Source organism: Musa acuminata, chromosome BXJ3-6, assembly GCF_036884655.1.
Source record: "Musa acuminata AAA Group cultivar baxijiao chromosome BXJ3-6, Cavendish_Baxijiao_AAA, whole genome shotgun sequence".
NCBI classification, from domain to species: Eukaryota; Viridiplantae; Streptophyta; class Magnoliopsida; order Zingiberales; family Musaceae; genus Musa; species Musa acuminata.
In genome coordinates, this window is record NC_088354.1 from 22,596,783 (window position 1) to 22,622,611 (window position 25,829).

At 39.5% G+C, this 25,829-nt stretch overlaps 1 long non-coding RNA gene across 2 annotated transcripts; it reads left to right on the top strand.

Annotated features, from left to right (window-relative positions):
• Positions 1-3,286: 3,286 nt before the first annotated feature.
• On the top strand, positions 3,287-13,233 carry LOC135639899 (uncharacterized). Of its 2 annotated transcripts, XR_010497071.1 has the most exons (3): positions 3,287-4,758; positions 6,957-10,563; positions 12,762-13,233. It is a non-coding gene; the product is annotated as an uncharacterized LOC135639899 (long non-coding RNA). The 2 variants fall into 2 exon arrangements; XR_010497070.1 differs by lacking the exon at positions 12,762-13,233 and having other exon boundaries at positions 6,957-12,055.
• The last annotated feature ends 12,596 nt before the right edge of the window (positions 13,234-25,829 follow it).

The following is a 25,829-nucleotide window of genomic DNA, read 5'->3' on the forward strand; positions in this document are numbered from 1 at the left end:
TTATCAAGTTTTATTATCATGCAGTTTTGAAGCCAGAAAATTTAGCAAATGTTACATCATGCTTAGAATATTCAGGCTATCAAGTTTTAGATATGCAAGTTTTACAGCATACAAGATAGCACTTTTAGAACATGCAAGCTAGCAATTTAGAGATGTTCAAGAAAGCAACTCTTGCTTCTTGAGATATGCAAATTTGTCAAGTTTTGCTAGATGTGCAAGTTAGCATTTTTGCCTCTTGAGATAGGCAAGATAGCACATTTGCTTCTTTTGAGATAGCAACTTTTCGCTTCTCTTTAGACTACAAGCTAGCAATTTTTTTTTACGATATATAAGTTAGCAAAAACTTCGAAAGCAAATGCAAGATAACTTTCTTGTGTAGGCTCATGATTATTGCTTCCTATTATAATGTGCAGGTTGCAAGTCTTGCTTCTTGAGATATTCAAGATGGTGATGTTCAAGAAGACAACTTTTGCTTCTTGAAATAAGCAAGTTATCAATCTTTGCTACTTAAGATAGGCAAGCTAGCAATCAAGTTTTTGCATCTTCTTGACTTGTGCAAGCTAGCTATCTCCCCCTTTGTCATTGTCAAAAAGAAAGGAAGAATACAGTTTTGTAGTTCTTTTTCCTTTTACAACGATTTCAAAATCATGACAAAGGATGAATAATCAAGTTATGAATGTCAAGACAATTTTTCATCATGAATATTTTATCATTGCATTATCATAAGTTGAAGTATTACATGCATAATATCATATCATCATTCATAATTACATTAATGTTTCAATATAGCAATTTCTTCTCAAAATGTGTAACTTAGCACTCATCATGATTTACATCATATGCAATACATCACATCATAATTAGAAAGCACAAGTATTGCATGCATAATTGCAAAACATAAATGTTTCATATCATGATGGTATCAATTTTGTCAAATTATATCCTACCATGCATGATCAATAACTCCTCATTTGTATTTCATGCATTATTTCATTTCATCTCATAAGGAATATCAAGAAAAGTTATTGGATGAGGAGATAAATATTTTATGAATACACGGAATTGTATAAAAATCATATCATAAGTGTTTCGTGTATTCATATTATCACATGAAGCATATTATCATTTTTGAGATTCATAACATGAATAACGTTATTACTATTTCATCAAAATCAATTTCGAGATTCACACAATATCATGAAATCATTAATCTCGATAAGATGGGAAAAGCATTTTCTTTTTAAGTGATTCTTTTAACACATCATAAAAAACTCATTCATAACTCAAGTGATTTACAAGATATCATAAATGAATTTATCACTTGTATTTCATCAAAATAGAGAACTCTAGAGATAGAAAATGATTGAAGCATTTAACATGATTGAAGCATGATTCATATTTAAAGTGTATCTTATGTCGTAAATACGAATCAAGCATTTGTAAAATCTGAAATCATCCTCAAAATTACATTCAATAAATTCATATATGACAAGCATAGATTTATTGAAAAATCAATAAGATAGAGGATTATATTTCAAGTGTTTATCAATTGTAGCATTTCATCACATGGTAAGATATCAATGCGTAAAATTACGATACAAGTTCTTGATATCTTAACGCATGATGCAAACATGGCATAATGCAAATTTGGCAATCATATCAATTCATATATTTCTCCCCTTTTTTTAAGTGTTTCATCTTAAGTGATCGATTTCATGTTAGCATACCTTTTCATTTATGTCAAATGAAAACATGCATCAACGTTTAGGATTGTAAAATGAATTTCATCATAAAACCATCAATCACAAAAATCATCATGTAAAACTTTTAAAATCTCATGCATAAAATCGTCAAATCATAGTATCAAAACTTTAATATTTTCATTGCAACATTAAGCAAGGTTTCATTGAACTTAATTTTGAATGATTCTTATAAATGCCTAAAACATCTTTAGCTTTAATTTATATAATTGACTTTATAATAGCATGCTCAAATCTTTATTCTTATGTCAAAACCATACATCATCTCTAATCAAAGACAATAAAAAAATATCAAAAAACCATGTATCGTCATTGAAAAGAAATATGAAAATCATCAAAATATACATTCTTGCTTTTCAAGCACATTAATAAGATTAATCTCACAAGGTGTACAATCATTAGATTTTTATCTTGCATTAACATAAGACATGCAGTTTTCATTATCATTTTCAAAATTACAAGCATGATCATATTTTTACATTTTCATTATTAATATAATTTTCAAGAAAATTTAAAGAAAAAGAAAAATGCATCATGAAAAGCATCATGTAATTTCGAAATAAATTAAAGGCATTTTGATTACCTCAGCGTCGAAAGGCGTAGTTTGCCACCTCGCCTTTGTTGATTTTCTCCTCGTCTTCGGAGGAGCTCGATTCATCCCAATTTTTATTCTTCTTCTTGCGTTCAAAGCAAGTAGTTCCGTTCTTTTTATTTTTTAATTTTTGTTTCATTTGTAGTTTAAGTTCACCATCACTTGAGCTTATGCTCGAGTGGTCTTCAAATGTTCTATGTCCCAAATCCTTCCTGTTCTTTGGAAGGTGGTTCTCTTGCTCTTCATGAGCTTTACAAATCATTTCGTAGGTCATTAATGACCCGATTAGTTCTTCAAGAGGGAAATTTCGCAGATCTTTTGCCTCTTGAATAGCGGTGACTTTAGGATCCCAACTCTTAGGAAGGGATCTTAGTATCTTATTAACAAGCTCAAAATCCGAAAAGCTCTTTCCGAGTCCTTTTAGACCGTTGACGACATCCGTGAAACGGGTAAACATGTCGCCAATGGTTTCACTCGGTTTCATCCGAAAAAGTTCGAAAGAATGTAACAGCAAATTGATTTTTGACTCTTTTACTCTACTTGTGCCCTCATGGGTCACTTCGAGCGTGTGCCAAATATCAAACGTAGTTTCACAAGTTGAAACACGGTTAAACTCGTTTTTATCAAGTGCACAAAATAAGGCATTCATAGCCTTTGCATTAAGAGCGAAAGCCTTCTTCTCCAAATCATTCCAATCGATCATTGGAAGAGAAGACTTTGAAAAACCATTCTCGACAAGATTCCAAAGATCAATGTCCATAGAAATAAGAAAGATTCTCATTTGGGTTTTCCAATAGGTGTAGTCCGTCCCATTAAACATGGGTGGACGTGTAATGGAATGGCCCTCTTGGTTTCCGGCGTAAGCCATCTCTCTTGGGTTTTAATCCTTTTGAGAGTTAACCGGGCTCTGATACCAATTGTTAGGATCGTGTAATATCCCTCGCTTTTAAAAATTATTAATAAAGATTTATATGTAAATTGGAGGACCTATATGTAAATATAGAAATTACAAGGACTAAACTGCTAAGTTGCAAAAAAAGAAAAAAAAAGGGAAAACCGAAAATTCGGTATTATCCCACCGCCTCCCACGCACTCTGTTTCTTCCAGAAACAGAGAGAGCGGTGGGGCGTGAGGACAAGAAGGAGAGTGGTAGAAGAAGAGGAGGTGGCTGCAGCGAGGGCTGCAGCGAGAAGCTGTGGGGCGTGGGGAGAAGAAGAGAGGAAGAAGAGGGAGAAGAGAAGAAGAAGAAGAAGAAGAAGAGAAGAGGATAGCTGCGGCAAGGCTGCAGCGAGGAGGTGTGTGGGGTTGGGGAGGAAAAGGGAAGAGGAGAAGAAGAGGGAAAAGAGAGGGAAGAGGGAGAGGAGCGAGAGGTGGCAGCAGCTAGGGCTGCAGCACCTCTGTTTCCTGCAGGTGGAAACAGAGGAGAGGTGTGGGGCGTTCGAAGAGGAGAAGAAGAAGAAGAGGAAGAGAAGAGGAAGAGGAAGCAGGGGAAGAGGTTGTGACACCTCTGTTTCCTGCAGACGAAACAGAGGAGAGGGTGTGGGTGACGTCGGGGAGAAGAAGGGGAGGAAGGAGAAGAAGAGAAGAAGAAGAAAGGAAGGAAAAGGAAGAGGAGAAGGGAAGAAAGTAGCTGCGGCTGCGGTTGTGGCAGCTGCAGCTGTGGCAGGGAAAGAAGAAGAGAAAGGAAGAAGGGAAGGAGAGGAAGAAGAGAAGGGGCTACGGCTGCGGCGATGGCAGCTGCAGTTGGAAGAGAAGAAGGAGAGGAAGATGAGCAGGGGAGGAAGAAAGGGCTGTGGCCGTGGCTGAGGCTGCGACTGCAGCATGCAGCTGGGAAAGAAGAGAAGGAAAGGAAGAAGAAGAGAAAGGAAGAAGGGAAGGAGAGGAAGAAGAGAAGGGGCTACGGCTGCGGCGATGGCAGCTGCAGTTGGAAGAGAAGAAGGAGAGGAAGATGAGCAGGGGAGGAAGAAGAGGCTGCGAGTGTGGTGGCTGCGGCCGTGGCTGCGACTCCGGCGGCGGCTGCGACGTTGGCTGCGGTAGCTGCGGCAGCGGTGGTGGCTGCAGTAGCTGCAGTAGCTGCTTTTGGGAAAGAGAAAGAGTAGGAACGAGAGAAGGGAAGAAGGAAATAGTGCAGTGGAAGGGGGCTGCGGTTGTGACCGCAGTTGCGGTCGTGGCTGCGATTGTGGCAGCGGCAGCGACGGCGGCTGTGGCAGCTGTGTTTGGGAAAGAAAAAGAAGGAATGAGAGTAAGAGAGAGCAGGTGACTGTGCCTCGATGTTCGACACGTGGTGTAGTTGCGAAGAAAGGAAGAAAACGGGAGCACAAAACGAAACAGAGAGAGGACACGGAGGAAAAGTAGAAAGATTGGATTGGCACCTTCCTTGGATATTCAGATCAAAATATTTGAAAGGCAAGTTTCCCGCTTGTTTCGATCCTTTCTATTGCAAGTTCCCTGATCGTTTCTCCTATAATTACTCTGATATGTCTTATTGCAAGTGTTCTAACCTTTTCTATTGCAAGCTTTCTAATCTTTTCTCTTGCAAGTATCCTGATTTGTTCCTCACTGCCATTTTTATCTCTACATTTGCTTTGAATATGAGGAACTTTGAATCATTCTAGCCTTGCATTTGTTATATCTCCTGTTTAGACGTAACGATTCGAATCTGTGCAACTTCTGAGATTCTGACCTTTTGATACCGAGCTGCCTATAAGTCTTTGTGGAAACTCTGATTTGTTCAAAACTGATTTCATTGGAAACTAGACTCGTAGACCTTTCCTTGATATATGGATTGAAAGATTTGGAATCCAAACACCTGTCCAGTTATCTGTTGAATCTGACATTATGAATTCTGCCAACAGAGATTTTGTTATACGACACTTGCTTACCAAATTATTTGTAACTCTCTCTGTTGGACAGTTCAATTCATATGAAGCCTATCTTATCTGAAAGTATTATCCAATGATTATTTCTGAGTAAATTGGAGCACGATTGATAGTTTGAAATCATTTGTTCAATGTGCCTTCTGTATTCTGCCAGAAATCGAGCTTTGGTCGATTTCTCATACTCTGGTTTCATTCCTTTGGAAATTGATATCCTTTAGCTTTCTCATTCAATTGAGCTTTATATTACTGCTTTGAATTCTTGTATGCTCTTGTCCTTAAAATTATTGCATTCTTGAAAACTGTTGTGTAACGTTTATGCTATATCGTATTGACTCATATAGGCACATGTATATCCTATTGTTCCGCATTTGCTTTTGATATGTGCCTATTCCAGTTCCATTCCTTTGGATATCTGAATTTGTCTAACCTTCTTATTGGAATTGAGCTGATTATGATTGCTTGGAATCCCTGTACACTCTTGCTTTCAATTCTTTCCTAAAATGAATACTTTTGTGAGAGATTTGTTCCTTGCATCATTGTTTTGAAAAGGCACATGTACGTTTGGTTGTTCCGCGTGTGCTTCCGTTATATGCTGCTTATTGTTGAAACTGCCTTCTTGTACTCTGGTGTGTGGGATATTGTGAACCTTTGCCAGAAATGGTAAAGGGAGTTGTGAACCTTTGCCAGAAATGGTAAAGGGAGTTGTGAACCTTTGCCAGAAATGGTAAAGGGAGTTGTGAACCTTTGCCAGAAATGGTAAAGGGAGTTATGCATAGAGCCTGCGATGCTCTGCCGGCCCCCTCTGACTTCACCTAGACGTGGGTGGATGGAGCTCCCAGACGTGGGAGACTTTTGTCAGGTGGTCATTCAGAAATGGATGAATCACATTCTGACTGAGATCCCACTACACCTTCTGTATGTTTGATATGATATCCAGAGCTTTGGTTATGTGTTTCTGTACATGCTTTGGATAAGATTGATATGTTTGCAACGTCAAAGACGACGTTTGAGCTTCTGTACGACATATGAGTTTGATATGCTCTGAAATGCTTCCTTCACTGTTGAGTTTGCTTCGTAATGTTCCATATGCCGTTGATATGCTCCGGAACATTTCATATGCCATTGATATGCTCCAATTACTCTGTGCTCCATTTGCTATGAACTGATATGTTCTAAAATGTCCTATCTGCCATTGATAAGCTCCGATATGTTTCCTTTGTTACTGATATGCTCCAATTACTCTGTGCTCCATTTGCTATGAACTGATATGTTCTAAAATGTCCTATCTGCCATTGATAAGCTCCGATATGTTTCCTTTGTTACTGATATGCTCCAATTACTCTGTGCTCCATTTGCTATGAACTGATATGTTCTAAAATGTCCTATCTGCCATTGATAAGCTCCGATATGTTTCCTTTGTTACTGATATGCTCCAATTACTCTGTGCTCTATTTGCTATGAACTGATATGTTCTAAAATGTCCTATCTGCCATTGATAAGCTCCGATATGTTTCCTTTGTTACTGATATGCTCCAATTACTCTGTGCTCCATTTGCTATGAACTGATATGTTCTGAAATGTCCTATCTGCCATTGATATGTTCCAATTACTCTACGTTCCATTCGGTATGGATCAAATATGTTTGAAATCGTTCTTTTTGTTCTGAATATGCTTTGTCACTTGCTGAGCCGTTTTTGGCTCACTCCGTTGTTATATATCTTTCAGGTCAGCTTGTCACTCTTCGAGATGTTTGATTTGGGCTGAGGCAGTGGATAGCTATTCAGAATAATGGGCAAGTCTGGTTGGTTATTACGATATTGTTGTATAAGTATGTCTTGTATATAATGAAATGTTGTCGATGAACCGAAATGGATATACTGTATCCAAGTGTTAGAAGATCTCTCTTATTTGGAATTTCGGAATGTTAAGTCTAATTTATGACGATATGAACTGGTGGTGAATAGTTGGAGTTCTGATTGTATAATTTATATAGCTTGTGGATTTATAAATGTTGTTCATGTTTGTCAAGTTGGCTTGGGTTGCCATAAATGTGAATTATCGAGTGATGTGATATATGATTTTAAAATGCACAGGTGGTATGGATGTGAATATGAATAGAATGTTTTTCAGTGTCCTCAAACGTTAGTTTGGATCCTGGATTGGTTTGTGATGATTGTTTTAAAAATCATGGATATTTTGAGGGGCGTGTCAGAGGTGGTATCAGAGCATTGTTTGAGGATTACTGAAATATTTGATATGTTGACATGCAAAATATATTGAGGTCTAATGAACTTTAGTGATTGGTGGAAATTTTTCTTTGGTGCATTTTAGGAATCTAGGATGATGAGGACATTTGGTCCTCCTATTTCATTTGTTTCTGATTAATTAAGGGGAATGAAAGGATTGATCGGGGATATTCAATCAGAGTGGCGTAGCAGAAGCATGATGAACCTAATTTCATTGGTGGTAGAAAAATGGATGATGCAAATGGAGAAGATGTTTGATATACAAAATTGTTCTAATGATCAAAAGATTTCTTTTGCTACCTTATATTGGAAGTAGAGGCTGATTATTATTGGCAACAATGAAAAGAATTTTTGGAGATATGTGGCAAGAATGATAAAGATAAGTTTAGCAATAAAAATATGATTGGAAATGAATCAGAAAGTAATAACAAGAGGGTCAAGACCTTTGGATTTGAAATGAGAAGTCATCACAAAAGACTCAATCATGTGTGAATTGCGGGTTAAATTATGAAACAAGTTTGTGTTTCCGGGTGACTAGAGTCTATTTTGCTTGTAGAAAGTTGGAACATGAAATAAAAGACTGTCCTTTGAACAAGAAGAAAGTGTCACTGCCTCATAAATCATCAGCCCATGTCAGAGTGTATGCTATCACTGAATATGATTCTGAAACTTATGAATTAGTGGTCGAAGGTATTATGCATGTTTATGAAAGAATGCAAATATTTGTTCGACCATGGGTCCAATCTACGATTTGATTCGTAATATTTTGCTTATCACTTGGGTATTCAACCTAGACCACTGTATTATGTGGTATATGTAAGTACAATCATTAGAGATTCTTTGATAACGAACTTGAATCTGGTCCTCTTGTCTGATTTTTATTGGAGAACTTGAACTTTTGCTGATTTAGTTCTCCTAGAGATTTGGAGTTATGATATTATACTTGGTATGGATTGGCTATCTTCTTATCATACCAGTATGGATTGGTATATAACCAATGATCACTTTTTGTATATTTGATCAGCCGATCTTTTATTTTGAGAGTATTGGGACATGATTTATCTCTTTGCCTAATGTATCCCAGGATGACTTGCTTGGATTATCTCCAAATGTGATCTTGCTTTTGATTTGGTCCTTTGGACAATCCTAATATCTAAGCCTCTCTACAGAAAGATATCATTTGAGTAAGTGGAATTGGAAAAGCAACTACAAGGATTATTAAATGAGGATTTTATTTGGCTTAATATTTCATCATGGGGTGCTCCGGTGTTAGTTAAAAAGATGTATGGAACATTGAGGCTTTGTAATGATTATAGACAATTGAATTAGGTGACCATAAAAAAATGTGTATTTCCTGAAGTAACGACTTGCTTGATTAACTGTAGGGTGCGCAAGTATTTTTAGAAACTTATTGAAGGTCGGGTTACCGTCTATTGAGGATCAAGGAGGAGAATATTTCGGTCACTCGTGGATAACTATGTAATTGTATTGTATTGATGAAATTATTTGAGAGTAGGAGGAGGAAATAGAGATATCATAATCCTCATCTTTTCATCGATTGAGCTATGATCAATTTAGAGGACTAAATTTTCTTTTAAGGGGGGGAGAGTGTAATATCCCTCGCTTTTAAAAATTATTAATAAAGATTTATATGTAAATTGGAGGACCTATATGTAAATATAGAAATTACAAGGACTAAACTGCTAAGTTGCAAAAAAAGAAAAAAAAAGGGAAAACCGAAAATTCGGTATTATCCCACCGCCTCCCACGCACTCTGTTTCTTCCAGAAACAGAGAGAGCGGTGGGGCGTGAGGACAAGAAGGAGAGTGGTAGAAGAAGAGGAGGTGGCTGCAGCGAGGGCTGCAGCGAGAAGCTGTGGGGCGTGGGGAGAAGAAGAGAGGAAGAAGAGGGAGAAGAGAAGAAGAAGAAGAAGAAGAAGAGAAGAGGATAGCTGCGGCAAGGCTGCAGCGAGGAGGTGTGTGGGGTTGGGGAGGAAAAGGGAAGAGGAGAAGAAGAGGGAAAAGAGAGGGAAGAGGGAGAGGAGCGAGAGGTGGCAGCAGCTAGGGCTGCAGCACCTCTGTTTCCTGCAGGTGGAAACAGAGGAGAGGTGTGGGGCGTTCGAAGAGGAGAAGAAGAAGAAGAGGAAGAGAAGAGGAAGAGGAAGCAGGGGAAGAGGTTGTGACACCTCTGTTTCCTGCAGACGAAACAGAGGAGAGGGTGTGGGTGACGTCGGGGAGAAGAAGGGGAGGAAGGAGAAGAAGAGAAGAAGAAGAAAGGAAGGAAAAGGAAGAGGAGAAGGGAAGAAAGTAGCTGCGGCTGCGGTTGTGGCAGCTGCAGCTGTGGCAGGGAAAGAAGAAGAGAAAGGAAGAAGGGAAGGAGAGGAAGAAGAGAAGGGGCTACGGCTGCGGCGATGGCAGCTGCAGTTGGAAGAGAAGAAGGAGAGGAAGATGAGCAGGGGAGGAAGAAAGGGCTGTGGCCGTGGCTGAGGCTGCGACTGCAGCATGCAGCTGGGAAAGAAGAGAAGGAAAGGAAGAAGAAGAGAAAGGAAGAAGGGAAGGAGAGGAAGAAGAGAAGGGGCTACGGCTGCGGCGATGGCAGCTGCAGTTGGAAGAGAAGAAGGAGAGGAAGATGAGCAGGGGAGGAAGAAGAGGCTGCGAGTGTGGTGGCTGCGGCCGTGGCTGCGACTCCGGCGGCGGCTGCGACGTTGGCTGCGGTAGCTGCGGCAGCGGTGGTGGCTGCAGTAGCTGCAGTAGCTGCTTTTGGGAAAGAGAAAGAGTAGGAACGAGAGAAGGGAAGAAGGAAATAGTGCAGTGGAAGGGGGCTGCGGTTGTGACCGCAGTTGCGGTCGTGGCTGCGATTGTGGCAGCGGCAGCGACGGCGGCTGTGGCAGCTGTGTTTGGGAAAGAAAAAGAAGGAATGAGAGTAAGAGAGAGCAGGTGACTGTGCCTCGATGTTCGACACGTGGTGTAGTTGCGAAGAAAGGAAGAAAACGGGAGCACAAAACGAAACAGAGAGAGGACACGGAGGAAAAGTAGAAAGATTGGATTGGCACCTTCCTTGGATATTCAGATCAAAATATTTGAAAGGCAAGTTTCCCGCTTGTTTCGATCCTTTCTATTGCAAGTTCCCTGATCGTTTCTCCTATAATTACTCTGATATGTCTTATTGCAAGTGTTCTAACCTTTTCTATTGCAAGCTTTCTAATCTTTTCTCTTGCAAGTATCCTGATTTGTTCCTCACTGCCATTTTTATCTCTACATTTGCTTTGAATATGAGGAACTTTGAATCATTCTAGCCTTGCATTTGTTATATCTCCTGTTTAGACGTAACGATTCGAATCTGTGCAACTTCTGAGATTCTGACCTTTTGATACCGAGCTGCCTATAAGTCTTTGTGGAAACTCTGATTTGTTCAAAACTGATTTCATTGGAAACTAGACTCGTAGACCTTTCCTTGATATATGGATTGAAAGATTTGGAATCCAAACACCTGTCCAGTTATCTGTTGAATCTGACATTATGAATTCTGCCAACAGAGATTTTGTTATACGACACTTGCTTACCAAATTATTTGTAACTCTCTCTGTTGGACAGTTCAATTCATATGAAGCCTATCTTATCTGAAAGTATTATCCAATGATTATTTCTGAGTAAATTGGAGCACGATTGATAGTTTGAAATCATTTGTTCAATGTGCCTTCTGTATTCTGCCAGAAATCGAGCTTTGGTCGATTTCTCATACTCTGGTTTCATTCCTTTGGAAATTGATATCCTTTAGCTTTCTCATTCAATTGAGCTTTATATTACTGCTTTGAATTCTTGTATGCTCTTGTCCTTAAAATTATTGCATTCTTGAAAACTGTTGTGTAACGTTTATGCTATATCGTATTGACTCATATAGGCACATGTATATCCTATTGTTCCGCATTTGCTTTTGATATGTGCCTATTCCAGTTCCATTCCTTTGGATATCTGAATTTGTCTAACCTTCTTATTGGAATTGAGCTGATTATGATTGCTTGGAATCCCTGTACACTCTTGCTTTCAATTCTTTCCTAAAATGAATACTTTTGTGAGAGATTTGTTCCTTGCATCATTGTTTTGAAAAGGCACATGTACGTTTGGTTGTTCCGCGTGTGCTTCCGTTATATGCTGCTTATTGTTGAAACTGCCTTCTTGTACTCTGGTGTGTGGGATATTGTGAACCTTTGCCAGAAATGGTAAAGGGAGTTGTGAACCTTTGCCAGAAATGGTAAAGGGAGTTGTGAACCTTTGCCAGAAATGGTAAAGGGAGTTGTGAACCTTTGCCAGAAATGGTAAAGGGAGTTATGCATAGAGCCTGCGATGCTCTGCCGGCCCCCTCTGACTTCACCTAGACGTGGGTGGATGGAGCTCCCAGACGTGGGAGACTTTTGTCAGGTGGTCATTCAGAAATGGATGAATCACATTCTGACTGAGATCCCACTACACCTTCTGTATGTTTGATATGATATCCAGAGCTTTGGTTATGTGTTTCTGTACATGCTTTGGATAAGATTGATATGTTTGCAACGTCAAAGACGACGTTTGAGCTTCTGTACGACATATGAGTTTGATATGCTCTGAAATGCTTCCTTCACTGTTGAGTTTGCTTCGTAATGTTCCATATGCCGTTGATATGCTCCGGAACATTTCATATGCCATTGATATGCTCCAATTACTCTGTGCTCCATTTGCTATGAACTGATATGTTCTAAAATGTCCTATCTGCCATTGATAAGCTCCGATATGTTTCCTTTGTTACTGATATGCTCCAATTACTCTGTGCTCCATTTGCTATGAACTGATATGTTCTAAAATGTCCTATCTGCCATTGATAAGCTCCGATATGTTTCCTTTGTTACTGATATGCTCCAATTACTCTGTGCTCCATTTGCTATGAACTGATATGTTCTAAAATGTCCTATCTGCCATTGATAAGCTCCGATATGTTTCCTTTGTTACTGATATGCTCCAATTACTCTGTGCTCTATTTGCTATGAACTGATATGTTCTAAAATGTCCTATCTGCCATTGATAAGCTCCGATATGTTTCCTTTGTTACTGATATGCTCCAATTACTCTGTGCTCCATTTGCTATGAACTGATATGTTCTGAAATGTCCTATCTGCCATTGATATGTTCCAATTACTCTACGTTCCATTCGGTATGGATCAAATATGTTTGAAATCGTTCTTTTTGTTCTGAATATGCTTTGTCACTTGCTGAGCCGTTTTTGGCTCACTCCGTTGTTATATATCTTTCAGGTCAGCTTGTCACTCTTCGAGATGTTTGATTTGGGCTGAGGCAGTGGATAGCTATTCAGAATAATGGGCAAGTCTGGTTGGTTATTACGATATTGTTGTATAAGTATGTCTTGTATATAATGAAATGTTGTCGATGAACCGAAATGGATATACTGTATCCAAGTGTTAGAAGATCTCTCTTATTTGGAATTTCGGAATGTTAAGTCTAATTTATGACGATATGAACTGGTGGTGAATAGTTGGAGTTCTGATTGTATAATTTATTTAGCTTGTGGATTTATAAATGTTGTTCATGTTTGTCAAGTTGGCTTGGGTTGCCATAAATGTGAATTATCGAGTGATGTGATATATGATTTTAAAATGCACAGGTGGTATGGATGTGAATATGAATAGAATGTTTTTCAGTGTCCTCAAACGTTAGTTTGGATCCTGGATTGGTTTGTGATGATTGTTTTAAAAATCATGGATATTTTGAGGGGCGTGTCAGATCGAGAGCACTAAGAGGGGGGGGTGAATTAGTGCAGCGGATATCTTTTAGCGATTAAAGACAAAAGCTGCGTTCGTTCGATATAAATCAGTTTTGAAGCAAAAGCCAACTCAAAGATAACTTATGGCTAAGTGCAGTTTACGTCTAGTCAAACTTGAAGAACAGAAGGAGGAGGAAAACTAGTAGTTTTGAGCTCTAAGAACCACTGAAAAGATCAAGATTTCGGCTTAAGTTCTTTTTTTTTCAGTGCTGAATGGGTGGGGAATTTATAGGCCCCAACCCAATTCAAATTTGGAGCTCAAAACAATCAAATCCCGAAATTCTGGGATCAGGCGGTTGCACCTCTTGACTGGAGAGGTTGCACCGCCTGGCAGAGCTCGAAGAATGAGCTCAGGCGGTGCCACCTCTTGACAGAGGCGATTGCACCTCTCTGCCAGAGCTCGAAGACTGAGCTCAGGCGGTGCCACCTCTCTGTCAGGGAGGTTGCACCGCCCAGTCTTGCTCGAAGACTGAGCTCAGGCGGTGCCACCTCCCAGTTGGGGCGGTTGCACCTCCCAGCCTCGTTGGAAAACTTAGCCTGGGCGGTGCTACCTCCTGGCTGGGGCGGTGCCACCTCTTTCACTATTTCAGCTCACTTGGTTTGGCTCCAAACTTGGCCCAAACCAGTCCGAACTTGGGCCTAATTGGCCCCTACTTGGGTTATAGGATTAACACCTAATCCTAACCATAATTAATGTGCTAACTATGATTTTAAAGACATTTTCTAAGCTATTACAAAGTCCGCAAGTCAAGACTTCTTCTAGCGAGCTTTCGGCAAACTTCCGGCGGTCTTCCGATGAACTCTCGGAAACCATTCTGCGGACTCCTGGCAAGCTCCTAGACTTCACGATTTGATCTTAGCGAGTTCCAACGAGCTTCTTCGGCAAGCTCCGATCTTTCTCGGCGAGCTCCGCGAACTTCCAACGAACCTTCCGGCGAGCTTCCGAAAATCCTTCGGCAAGCTCCCAACTCATTCTCGGCTAGTTCCGGTAGCATTCCCGATGAACCTTCGGACTTCCGTCGAACTCTCGAACTTGCAACAAATCCTTCGCGCTTGACTCCGACACTTTGTTTCGCTTTATGTCTTCATCGTTATCATAGTTAATCCTGCACAATTAAAGCAAAACTTCGATCGAGACAATTAATCCTAAGCAATTAACCAAGTTGTCCGGCATGTCATTGGTCCCTCGACGCTTCGTCTGATTCTTCGGCGCATCGTCCTCTCCTGCGGCCTATTGCCCAATCGGCCAGTTGACTTCGCAACTCCGATATCCTTCGCACAATACCCGCTCTTCTTGGCCCGATGCCCGAGTCCACGACCCGAAGCCTTCTGTCGATACGTCGACCGATCCACTGGCCCGACGTCCAATCTTCTGACATGTTCCTCCGGCACAACATGATGTTCCTACTTTAATTGTCTCATCCTGATCAAAGCATCCTGCGTCATTCAAAACGCAGATTAAATCATAAACATATATCAAGTAGTTTCATCATCAAAATACGAGATTCAACAGGCCCAACATGATTTTCCTGCTTTAATTGTCTCATCCTGATCGAGGCATCCTGCATCACTCAAAACACAGATTAAATCATAAACATATATCAAGTAGTTTCATCATCAAAATACGAGATTCAACAATCTCCCCCTTTTTGATGATGACGCCACTTGATGACGGAGTTAAACTTAACTCCCGGAGTTTAAACAAACTCCCCCTATCAATATGCCATATTGATAGAAACTCTTAGATTCAAAAATCTAAGCAACATGTCATCATAATCGGAGTTAACCTTAACTCCCAGAGTTTAAACAAACTCCCCCTATCAATATGCCATATTGATAGAAACTCTTGGATTCAAAAATCCAAGCAACATGTCATCATAAACTTATGCATAACATGTCATGTCATCAATATACTTCTCCCCCTTTGTCATCAACAAAAAGGAGAAGTACCATAATCAAGTGTTTGTGATATAAGTTTAACTCATTGCATGAAAAACATAATATCTATTGTTATCATCATGCAAGTTTGCTATCATCAAATGGTAAGATATCAACATGTAAAATTGCGATTCAAGTTCTTGATATCTTAACATGATATGACATTCATAGCACCTATTCATATGAATGCTGCTTTTGATATCTCATCATAATATGGTATTCATAACATCTATTCATATTCTTCAAATATGGCACTCATAGTATCAATCTATATATTTCTCCCCCTTTGTCATCAACAACAAGGAGAACGATATAAGCAAATTTTAAATATAAGTGCGATGCCATAAGTTGGTTCATGTCATTTTCCAACGGTGAGTGATAGGATACCAATTATGCAAACATCTCGAGGAAAACATGACATGGAGATAGCTTTTATTGCTTCTTCCTTTTTATTTGTTATCTTTTTACATGAAGGAGGAAAGCCATATGTGAAGTTCAAATCGATAAGATATTAAAGCACACTTCATTTTTACAAGGATTAAGATATGTCAGTGAGTCAAATCCTTGTATGTAAAAATATCTTCCTTTTATAAGAGGGAATCATCAAATATGTTTCTCGAAAAATATTTTTCACATGATAAGTGCATTTGCTAGATGATTCCATATGTCAAAAATCAATGAAGTGAATTAAACTTGATATGACATATGCTTGTTAAGTTCGGAAGAGGATAATGTATCAAGAAAATCCAATTGTTAGGATCAAGAAAATCCGAAAATGAAATTTGACACTTTCATACATTCGGACAGGGTTTTACTAGAGATATTCAATTACAATCATAAAGGTAAAATATGCTTATTATCATGGAAATTTTTGTATTCAAGCACATAATTTCCAATATGTAATCATGGCAAGTAATTGTGTAAAATCATTATGGCAATCAAGTGATTTGATCATTCAATCAAAAAAGTCCGAAAAATAATTTTAACCCCGTTTAATCATTCGGACATATTTTTGCCATAGTTTTTCAAATATAATCATGAAGATAAGGCATGCTCATCATCATGGTAGTATGATAGCAAGTTTACCATATACAAGCTAGCAATTTTGAGATGTTCAAGAAAGCAACTCTTGCTTCTTGAAATATAAGTTTTGCTAGATGTGCAAGTTAACTTTTTGCTTCTTGAGATAGGCAAGATAGCATTCCTTGGTGATGTTCAATATAGCTAAGTTCTACATCATGCAAGCTAGTGAATTTTATAACATTTTAGAACATGCATAATCACCAAAGCATCATAAATTTTAATGATGTGCAAAATTACAAATTTTGCATGATTGCATTTGTGTGTCTTGAGATTTGCAAGATAGCACTTCTTGGTGATGTTCAAGATAGCAATTTCTTCTCTTTTGAGAAGTGCAATTTTTACTTTCTTCTTAAATTGTGCAAGCTAGCTATCTCCCCTTTAGTCATTGTTAAAAAGAAGGGAAAAACCCTTTACATCAATTTTTAAATCATGACAAATGTTAGTATCAATCTCATTTGTGCATCATTATATTTTCAAATTAAAACATGCACATTTTCAAAACATATAAACTCATTATTATATGCATGATTCCAAATCATCATTCATATTATTTCAATCATTGTTTCACTCATCACTATAGCTTATCATGCATAATATGTAAAACCATCTAACATGATATAAATATTTATTTATTTAATTTTTTTAAGCATTCATGATACACATCATACATTATCATAATAAAAAGCATATGCATCATTCCAAATCATAAATATTTCAAATCATCATGGTAATAATTTGTCACATTGCATCCTACCATGCATGATCGAAACTTCTCATTTGCATACACCAAAATAAATTCATGAATATCTCATGCATTCATATCATCACTTGAGGAATATTGAAAAGAAATAATTGGGCGATGAGATAAATATTTCATGAATACAAAGAATTGCATAAAAATCATATCATGAATACAAGGAATACAAGTCACAATCATTCAAGAGAAAAATCATCATTCATTTTCAATTCATTCAATTTGATAAATCAAGATCATGATTTTGATAAAACTCATTTCAAATTTAAATCATCAAAATCATTTTTATGGCTCACAAAATTTATAACATAAATAGATTCATGATTTCATTGATAATATATTTTCCCCCTTTTTAAGTGTTTCATTTTAAGTGGTCGATTTCATGTTAGCATGCCTTTTCATTTATGAAAACATGCATCAATTTTTTTTAAAGCCACTGTTATTATCATGAAAATCGATAATCCATAAATATCAAGAATCATCATATATAATTTCAAAAATATATACTCATTAATCATAACTTCAAATTAAACATGATTTTATATACTCAAAATCGAGAAATAACAATGGAAATCAACATGATACACATTATTACTTCTCAACCACATATAGCATGATTTCATAAGGTATTTTTAATCAAAATCATTTTGTTTATCATAAACATGCAATTTTCATGATTATTTTCAAAATTACTAGAATGATAAGCATGATTCCTAATTTTTTGTATTTTCATTATAAAATTATTAAACATGCAATTTTCAAGAAAATTAAATAAAAAAGAAAAATGTATTATGAAAAGCATTATGTAATTTCAAAGTAAATTAAAGGCATTTTGATTACCTCAGCGTCGAAAGGCGTAAAGGCGTAGTTTGCCACCTCGCCTTTGTTGATTTTCTCCTCGTCTTCGGAGGAGCTCGATTCATCCCAATTTTTGTTCTTCTTCTTGCGTTCAAAGCAAGTAGTTCCGTTATTTTTACTTTTTAATTTTTGTTTCATTTGTTGTTTAAGTTCACCATCACTTGAGCTTATGCTCGAGTGGTCTTCAAATGTTCTATGTCCCAAATCCTTCCTGTTCTTTTGAAGGTGGTTCTCAAGTTCTTCACGTGCATTGCACGTCATTTCATATGTGATCAATGAACCAATTAGTTCTTCAAGTGGAAAAATATTTAAATCTTTTGTTTCTTGTAAAGCCGTTACTTTTGAATCCCACTTCTTAGAAAGAGAACGCAAAATCTTGTTCACAAGTTCAGAATTCGAAAAACATTTGCCAAGAGCTCTTAAACCATTGACGACATCCGTAAAACGGGTGTACATGTCACCAATGGTTTCGCTTGGCTTCATTTGAAAAAGCTCGAAATCATGTAGTAAAATTTTAACTTTCGAGTCTTTGACTCTACTAGTTCCCTCATGCGTGATTTCAAGAGTGCGCCAAATATCGAAAGCTGTTTCGCACAAAGGAACCCGATTGAACTCATTTTTGTCCAAAGCGCAAAATAAGGCATTCATAGCCTTTGCGTTTAAAGAAAAATGCTTCTTCTCTAAATCCGACCATTCGTTCATCGGTTTAGAGTGAAGATGAAAACCGTTTTCAATGATATTCCATAAAACCAAATTCATATAAATCAAGAAAACTCTCATTCGAGTTTTCCAATAAGTGTAGTCCAATCCGTTAAACAATGGTGGACGAAAAATCGAAAAGCCCTCTTGAAAGCCATGAAGAGCCATTTCTCTCAGGTGTAAATCCGAAATGAGAAAAACCGGGCTCTGATACCAATTGTTAGGATCAAGAGCACTAAGAGGGGGGGGGGGGGGGGGGGTGAATTAGTACAGCGGAAAACTTTCTGCGATTAAAATCGAAAGCTGCGTTCAAACGATAAAAATAACTTCTGTATGAAAGTTGATACTAAGCAAGGTTAAAGTCAATCTATGCAGGCAGTTTGCAGCTATGATGAAAACCAGAATATCGGCGCAAACTGAAATCCGACGTTCGTACGAAGAAACTGATTTACGTCTAAATGCTGATTCGTAAATCACTTGATTAGATAAGACGCAGTTTAAGCAGGAGTATGATAGAACCCTTGCAGATTCTAAACTTGGGGTTGATCTCTTTAGGGGATCGGCCTCCTTGGAACTCTATAGGGGTTCCTCCCTCCAAGTTGCTACTCAAAGGCTGCAGAAAAGATTCATCTATTGCTTATGAAAAGAGAAGAAATACATGACTATTTATAGGGCTTCTAAACCCTAACTCCTAATAGGACTCCTACTTAAGACTCTTACTTCTAACCAACTCCTAATAGGACTCCTACTCAAGACTCCTATTCCCTTACAATTCCTAATTCTTCTCTAAGAAAAAACCTCCTACATGAATGCCCCTCTCAATTAGGACTCTCCTAGCTAGAGTCCTAATAGAATATCCCTCTCAATTAGGACTCTCTTAGCTAGAGTCCTAACAGTTTTACATGAATGTCCCTCTCAATTAGGACTCTCCAAGCTAGAGTCCTAACAGAGCTTGGTGCTTCCTCCAAAATTTTTTTTTTTTTTTACTAGTCTCCGAATCTTCCTGCCATTCCATCTTAATATCCTCAAGGAAGTCACTGGTTGGAAGTAAAACGACCGAAAATTTAGCTTGCTCAGGTAGCTGCGAAAGCGCATCTGCAACAACATTCTCTTTCCACATTTTGTAAGTTATTTCATAATCAAATCCAAGAAGTTTTGTTACCCATTTTTGCTGCTTGGGGGAAGATATCTTCTGCTCCAAGAGATATTTTAGGCTTTTATGGTCGGTCTTGATTTGAAAGTATCGCCTGATCAAGTACAATCTCCACCTCGTTGCTGCGCGCACAATGGCGAGCATCTCCTTATCATATGTTGACTTATTTTGATAGGAGGGAGATAATGCCTTGCTAGTGTATGCGAGTGGTCGACCATCTTGCATGAGAATGACTCCAATTCTGACTCCAGATGTGTCGGCCTCAATAATGAAGGGTTGGTTGAAATCTGGTAGTGTTAGCACCGGCGTTGTTGTCATGGCTGCCTTAAGTTTGTCGAAGGCAGCGGAGGCTCTGTCCAACCATTGGAAGACATCTTTTTCTAGTAAGGAAGTAAGTGGTGCACTGATCTTTCCATAGTTTTTCACGAACTTGCGGTAGTAGCCTGTTAAACCCAGAAAGCCATGTAGCAATTTTATGTTTCTCGAGGTCGGCCAGTTTTGCATTGCTCCAATTTTGAAGGGGTCCACTGCCACACCTTCCTCTGATATGATATGCCCAAGATATTCCACCTTTTGTTGCAGAAAGCAAAAATTCGTGGTTGTTGTGTGTTCAAAAGGTGGTTTTCCGTATGTCTTCTTCGCATGCTCGTATTTGATGATACCCGGATCAAAGGTCCAGCTTTGTAAAGATTTGTGCTCCCTTTCATCTAGCAATTCATCTACTATTGGAATAAAGTATTTGTCCTTGATGATTATGTCATTGAGAGCTCGGTAATCAACACATATTCGCCTTGTTCCGTCCTTCTTGCGTACAAGTAGCACCGGCGAAGAGTAGAGGTGGCAACTTAGCCGAATAACTCCTGTTTCGAGCATCTCTTTTATAATCCTTTCTATTTCATCCTTCTGGAGATGTGGATACTGATATGGCTGAGCATTTGCTGAAGATTTGCCTGGAAGAATCATTATACAATGATCATGCCGACAGGTAAGAGGTAGGTTGCGCGGTTCGTCAAATATATTTAAAAATTCAGCAAGCAAAGGAAGTAGATTTGGATCTTCAAATTCTGTTGGCTCTCCCTTAGTTTGCTGCTCAAGTTGTACCAAAAAGCCACTGCATGCTTTATGCAAAACCTTCTCCATTTGTTGTGTGCAAATCGTTGTTATGTCGCCCCCACGTTTCCCGTGCAATGTCACCTGTTTCTCCTTACTGTAAAATTTCATAATTAGTTTCATAAAATTCCAGGAAATATCACCTAATGTCATCAACCATTTAATTCTGAGCATGGCCTCATGATTGTTAAGAGGGAGAAGGAAGAAATCTGCAATTATCTCTTGGTCCTGCAGCAATAGTTTCTCCTGCAAGCGCCTATGATCACAATTCAAAATCCGTCCGTCGGTGACCTTAACATCAAACCTGCAGCGATTCTCGATAGGTAATGATATCCGAACAGCAAGCTTACTATTTAGGAAGTTAGTAGTTCTGCCCATGTCGATGAGAACAGTGATTGGTTGTTGTTTGAGAAGGCCTCCAATTTTCATCGTTTGCGGGTTTGAGTAGCTAGCTAGTGTATGTACTGTAACTTCGGTCGGTTGTGGCTCTTCTTCTGCATCTTCTTCTTCATGTTCAAAGCTCTCTTTTAGATGTTCAATGACCTCTTCTTCTATCGGTTCAATCATAAGAAGTCCTCCTTTACTACAGCGATGCTCACGGCTCCACGGCTCGTCACAATGCCAACATAACCCCTTCGTATATCGCTCCCGAAGCTCTTCTCCTATTAACCTCTTTGGTGCAGGGACTTGGTCGATAGTAGGGGGGGCTGAGGGCTTCAATATTACTAGTTGAGGAGTGACCCTAGTCCTCCGAGCTTCATGGTTCAATTGCTCCTCTTGATGTCGTGCGAAAGAGATGGCTGCCATAAGCGTGTACGGTTGTCGCGCTTTAACTTCTCCTCGGATCTCCGGCTTCAAGCCCTCAATGAAGGTCCTCAATAGCTGTTTTTGAGACCAATCATGATTTTGATTAGATAACCTTTCAAACCTGGTTTGGTACTCCTGAATGGTGGAGGTTTGTCGGATCTTTGCTAGTTGTTCATCAATATTCTCGTAATCGGTTGGTCTGAAGCGAATCAGCAGTTCTTCTTTGAATTGTCACCATGAAAGGACTCCATAAGTATGTTCAAACCAGTCAAACCACTGAATAGTATCCCCTTCAAGATGTATAGCTGCAATTTTCACCATAGATACATTCGCGGTTTTATGGTACCGAAAATATCGCTCCGCGTGCGAAATCCAACCAATCGGGTCTCCTTCTTCCCATCTAGGGAAGTCCACTCTCATGCATGGATAGTTGGGGTTGGTCATAGAGCTTCCCCTCTCTTGGAAGTCATCTCTTCGGGCTTGGTGTGATTGGGCAAAGCTCTCTCCTTGATATGATTTCTTCGGGCTTAGTGGTCGGCCCAATCTGAGTTCGGTAAAGAGCGTCCGAATCTTATCCTCCATTCGCGCCTCCAAGGCTTCGAATTTAGCATTGATTACCTCCTTAGATGCCATAGTATATGGCCCCAAATCAATAATGTTAAGATCTCTCTTTTGCTATTGGGTTAAAGGCATGTATAGGTTGAGAGAAGTGATGGTCGAAAGTGTTGGTGGATTGGTGGATGTAGGCTACGGTTTAGGCTTGTTTTGTGGCTGTTTTGGGTGCAGTTTGAGGGTGTGGTTTGGTAGAGTTTTAGGGCTCTGGATGAAAGTTTTGGATCTATGGTAGATGGTAGCAAAGGTTTGACAGAAATCCGTGGAAGTTTCAGCAAGTATGTGCTGTCTTGTAAGAGTAGAATTGTCGTCGAAGAAACAACGGTTTCTCGACGTAATTTCCACCAAAAACTTAAGAGACTTGAGGAGGGAATTGATAGCAAAATCACAGTTTATATGACAGCAAGGATATCTAATTTAATCAAGAAAATTTCGGCAGTATAACAGCAAAGAAATTGGTGCAAGTTGCAATTGCAGAATTATCGTCAAAAAATTTCAGCGGGTTACGATGAAAATTTGCAGCAACATAAAATCGTTTTTAGAGATGAATTTCTTAATAGATCAATCTTAGATGGAAGCCAAGATGATATATGAAGTCTATAAGAAATTTCATTCAAAAAAGATTGCAAATAGATGGGTTAAGGCAACGATATGCAGCTGAAATTTTCTGCAGCATAAATTTTCAAGTGCAGCAGATTGGACATAAAAGATCAGTAGTTTATATTGAGAATTTTTCGATGAAACTAAAGGGAAATCTACTGTTAGGAAGTGTCAAAGATGTCATAAAAATTTCGTAGAAATTTGGATAGAAAAAGCACAGTAGTAAGATCAAACAGATGGTGCTATGCGGTTGGAATTCTGCAATGTATCTTTCGTCGTAGAGATGAAAACTTTGTGACGAAAAGTTTATGCAGCAATATAGGAACGATTTTTTTTTTTTTTTTTTGGATTTTAGAATAAGGATAACTAAATTGCAGCAGCAGTAAGGTAGGAAACCAGAACCTGTTGCAATTCACGGGGAGATCAAAGGATGATCCGTGGTGGTGGAGATGATGGCGGAATTTGGTGACGATCTTTTAAGCAATTGTGGGAATTGCTTTGGATGGTTGTGGAGGGTTGATGGATGGCTGTGAAAGTGCAGCGAGATGCCAAGAACGCTGCTCTGATACCAGGTGATAGAACCCTTGCAGATTCTAAACTTGGGGTTGATCTCTTTAGGGGATCGGCCTCCTTGGAACTCTATAGGGGTTCCTCCCTCCAAGTTGCTGCTCAAAGGCTGCAGAAAAGATTCATCTATTGCTTATGAAAAGAGAAGAAATACATGACTATTTATAGGGCTTCTAAACCCTAACTCCTAATAGGACTCCTACTTAAGACTCTTACTTCTAACCAACTCCTAATAGGACTCCTACTCAAGACTCCTATTCCCTTACAACTCCTAATTCTTCTCTAAGAAAAAACCTCCTACATGAATGCCCCTCTCAATTAGGACTCTCCTAGCTAGAGCCCTAATAGAATGTCCCTCTCAATTAGGACTCTCTTAGCTAGAGTCCTAACAGTTTTACATGAATGTCCCTCTCAATTAGGACTCTCCAAGCTAGAGTCCTAACAGAGTATAAAGGCAGTGTGTAGTTATGGTAAAGCTCAAAACGTAAACGCAATCTGCAATATGATGATCATACGAAAAAGCAGATTTATGTCTAAACGTAGATTTACGTCTAAACGTAAATTTACGTCTAAACGCAGATTTACGTCTGAACCTTGAAACTCGTTCGTAAAATCGTAGAGGGCAGTAAGCTATTGAGAAGTTTGCAGTGAAGGTAAAATGCTCAAAGATACACATAATCAATTTACTTTTACTTACCAAAAAAAAAAAAATGCTCAAAGGAAATGCAAACCGAGATTTAGAGTGGTTCGGTCAATCTTGACCTACTCCACTTTTGGCTTCCTCCACCGACGAGGTCACCGACGTCAACTAGAGGCCTTCCTTTAATAGGCGAAGGCCAACCACCCTCTTACAGATTCACTCCTTTTGACGGGCTTAGGAGACAACCCTTACAGAAGTTTTCTCTCCTCTCTTTACAACTCAAACTTTGAAGAACAGAAAGAGGAGAACTAGCAGTTTTGAGCTCTAAGGACCACAGAAAGATAGCAAGATTTTGAGTATGTGTTCTGTGCTTTCAGTGCTGAATGGTTGGGGTATTTATAGGCCCCAACCTAGTTCAAATTTGGAGCTCAAATTTGTCAATTCCCGGAATTCCGGGATCAGGCGGTTGCACCTCCTGACTAGGGCGGTTGCACCGCCTGGCAGAGCTCGAAGACTGAGCCTCTAGGCGGTGCCACCTCTATCAGGGGCAGTTGCACCTCTCTACCAGAGCTCGAAGATCGAGCTCAGGTGGTTGCACCGCCTGACTGGGGAGGTTGCACCGCCTGGCAGAGCTCGAAACTTGAGCTCTGGCGGTGCTACCTCTTGACAGAAGAGGTTGCACCGCCTAGTCTCGCTCGGAGACTGAGCCCGGGGCGGTGCCACCTCTTGGCTGGGGCGGTTGCACCTCCCAGTCTCGCTAGGAGACATAGCCTGGGCGGTGCTACCTCCTGGCTTGGGCGGTTGCACCTCCCACAGCAATCAGGGTCCGATTAGGTTGATCCATTCGGCCCAATTTGATTCTTTCAAGGGCCCAATTGCCCCAAGATTAAGCTAATGGGATCACCTCCCATTTCTAACTTAATCAATGTGCTAACTACGATTATTTCCTAAGACATATTCTGCAGCTTGCTCCGGTGCGTCAATCGTTTCTTCCGACGAGTTTCCGGCGAACTTCCGTCGATCATCCGACGAACCCTCGGTGATCCTCTTGCGGACCTCCGGCAAACTCCTGGACTTGCGACGATCCACTTGGCAAGTTCCGACGAGCTCCTTTGGCAAGCTTCTGGACTTCTCGGATTTGTTCCCGCAAAACCTCCGACGACCGTCCGAACTTCCGTCGAACTCTCGAACTCCCAACGTGATCATAGTCTTGACTCCAGCGCAACTCCAGCTACATGTCTTACTTTCATTGTAGTTAATCCTGCATATGTAAAACAAAAACTTCGATCGAGACAATTAATCCTAAGCATTAATCACGTTGTCCGGCATGTCATTGGTCTCTCGACGCTTCGTCCGATTCTTCGGCGCATCGTCCTCTCTTGCAGCCTATTACCCAATCGGCCAGTTGTCTTCACAACTCCGATGTCCTTGACGCAATATCCGCTCTCCTTGGCCCGATGCCCGAATCCATAGCCCGATGCCCGAATCCACAGCCCGAAGCTTTCTTTCGATACGTCGACCGATCCACCGGCCCGACGTCCAATCTTCTGACATGTTCCTCCGGCCCAACATGATTTTCCTGCTTTAATTGTCTCATCCTGATCGAGGCATCCTGCGTCACTCAAAATGCAGATTAAATCATAAACATATATCAAGTAGTTTCATCATCAAAATATGAGATTCAACACATTCATCATCGTTTCAAAACCAAGAAATTAAA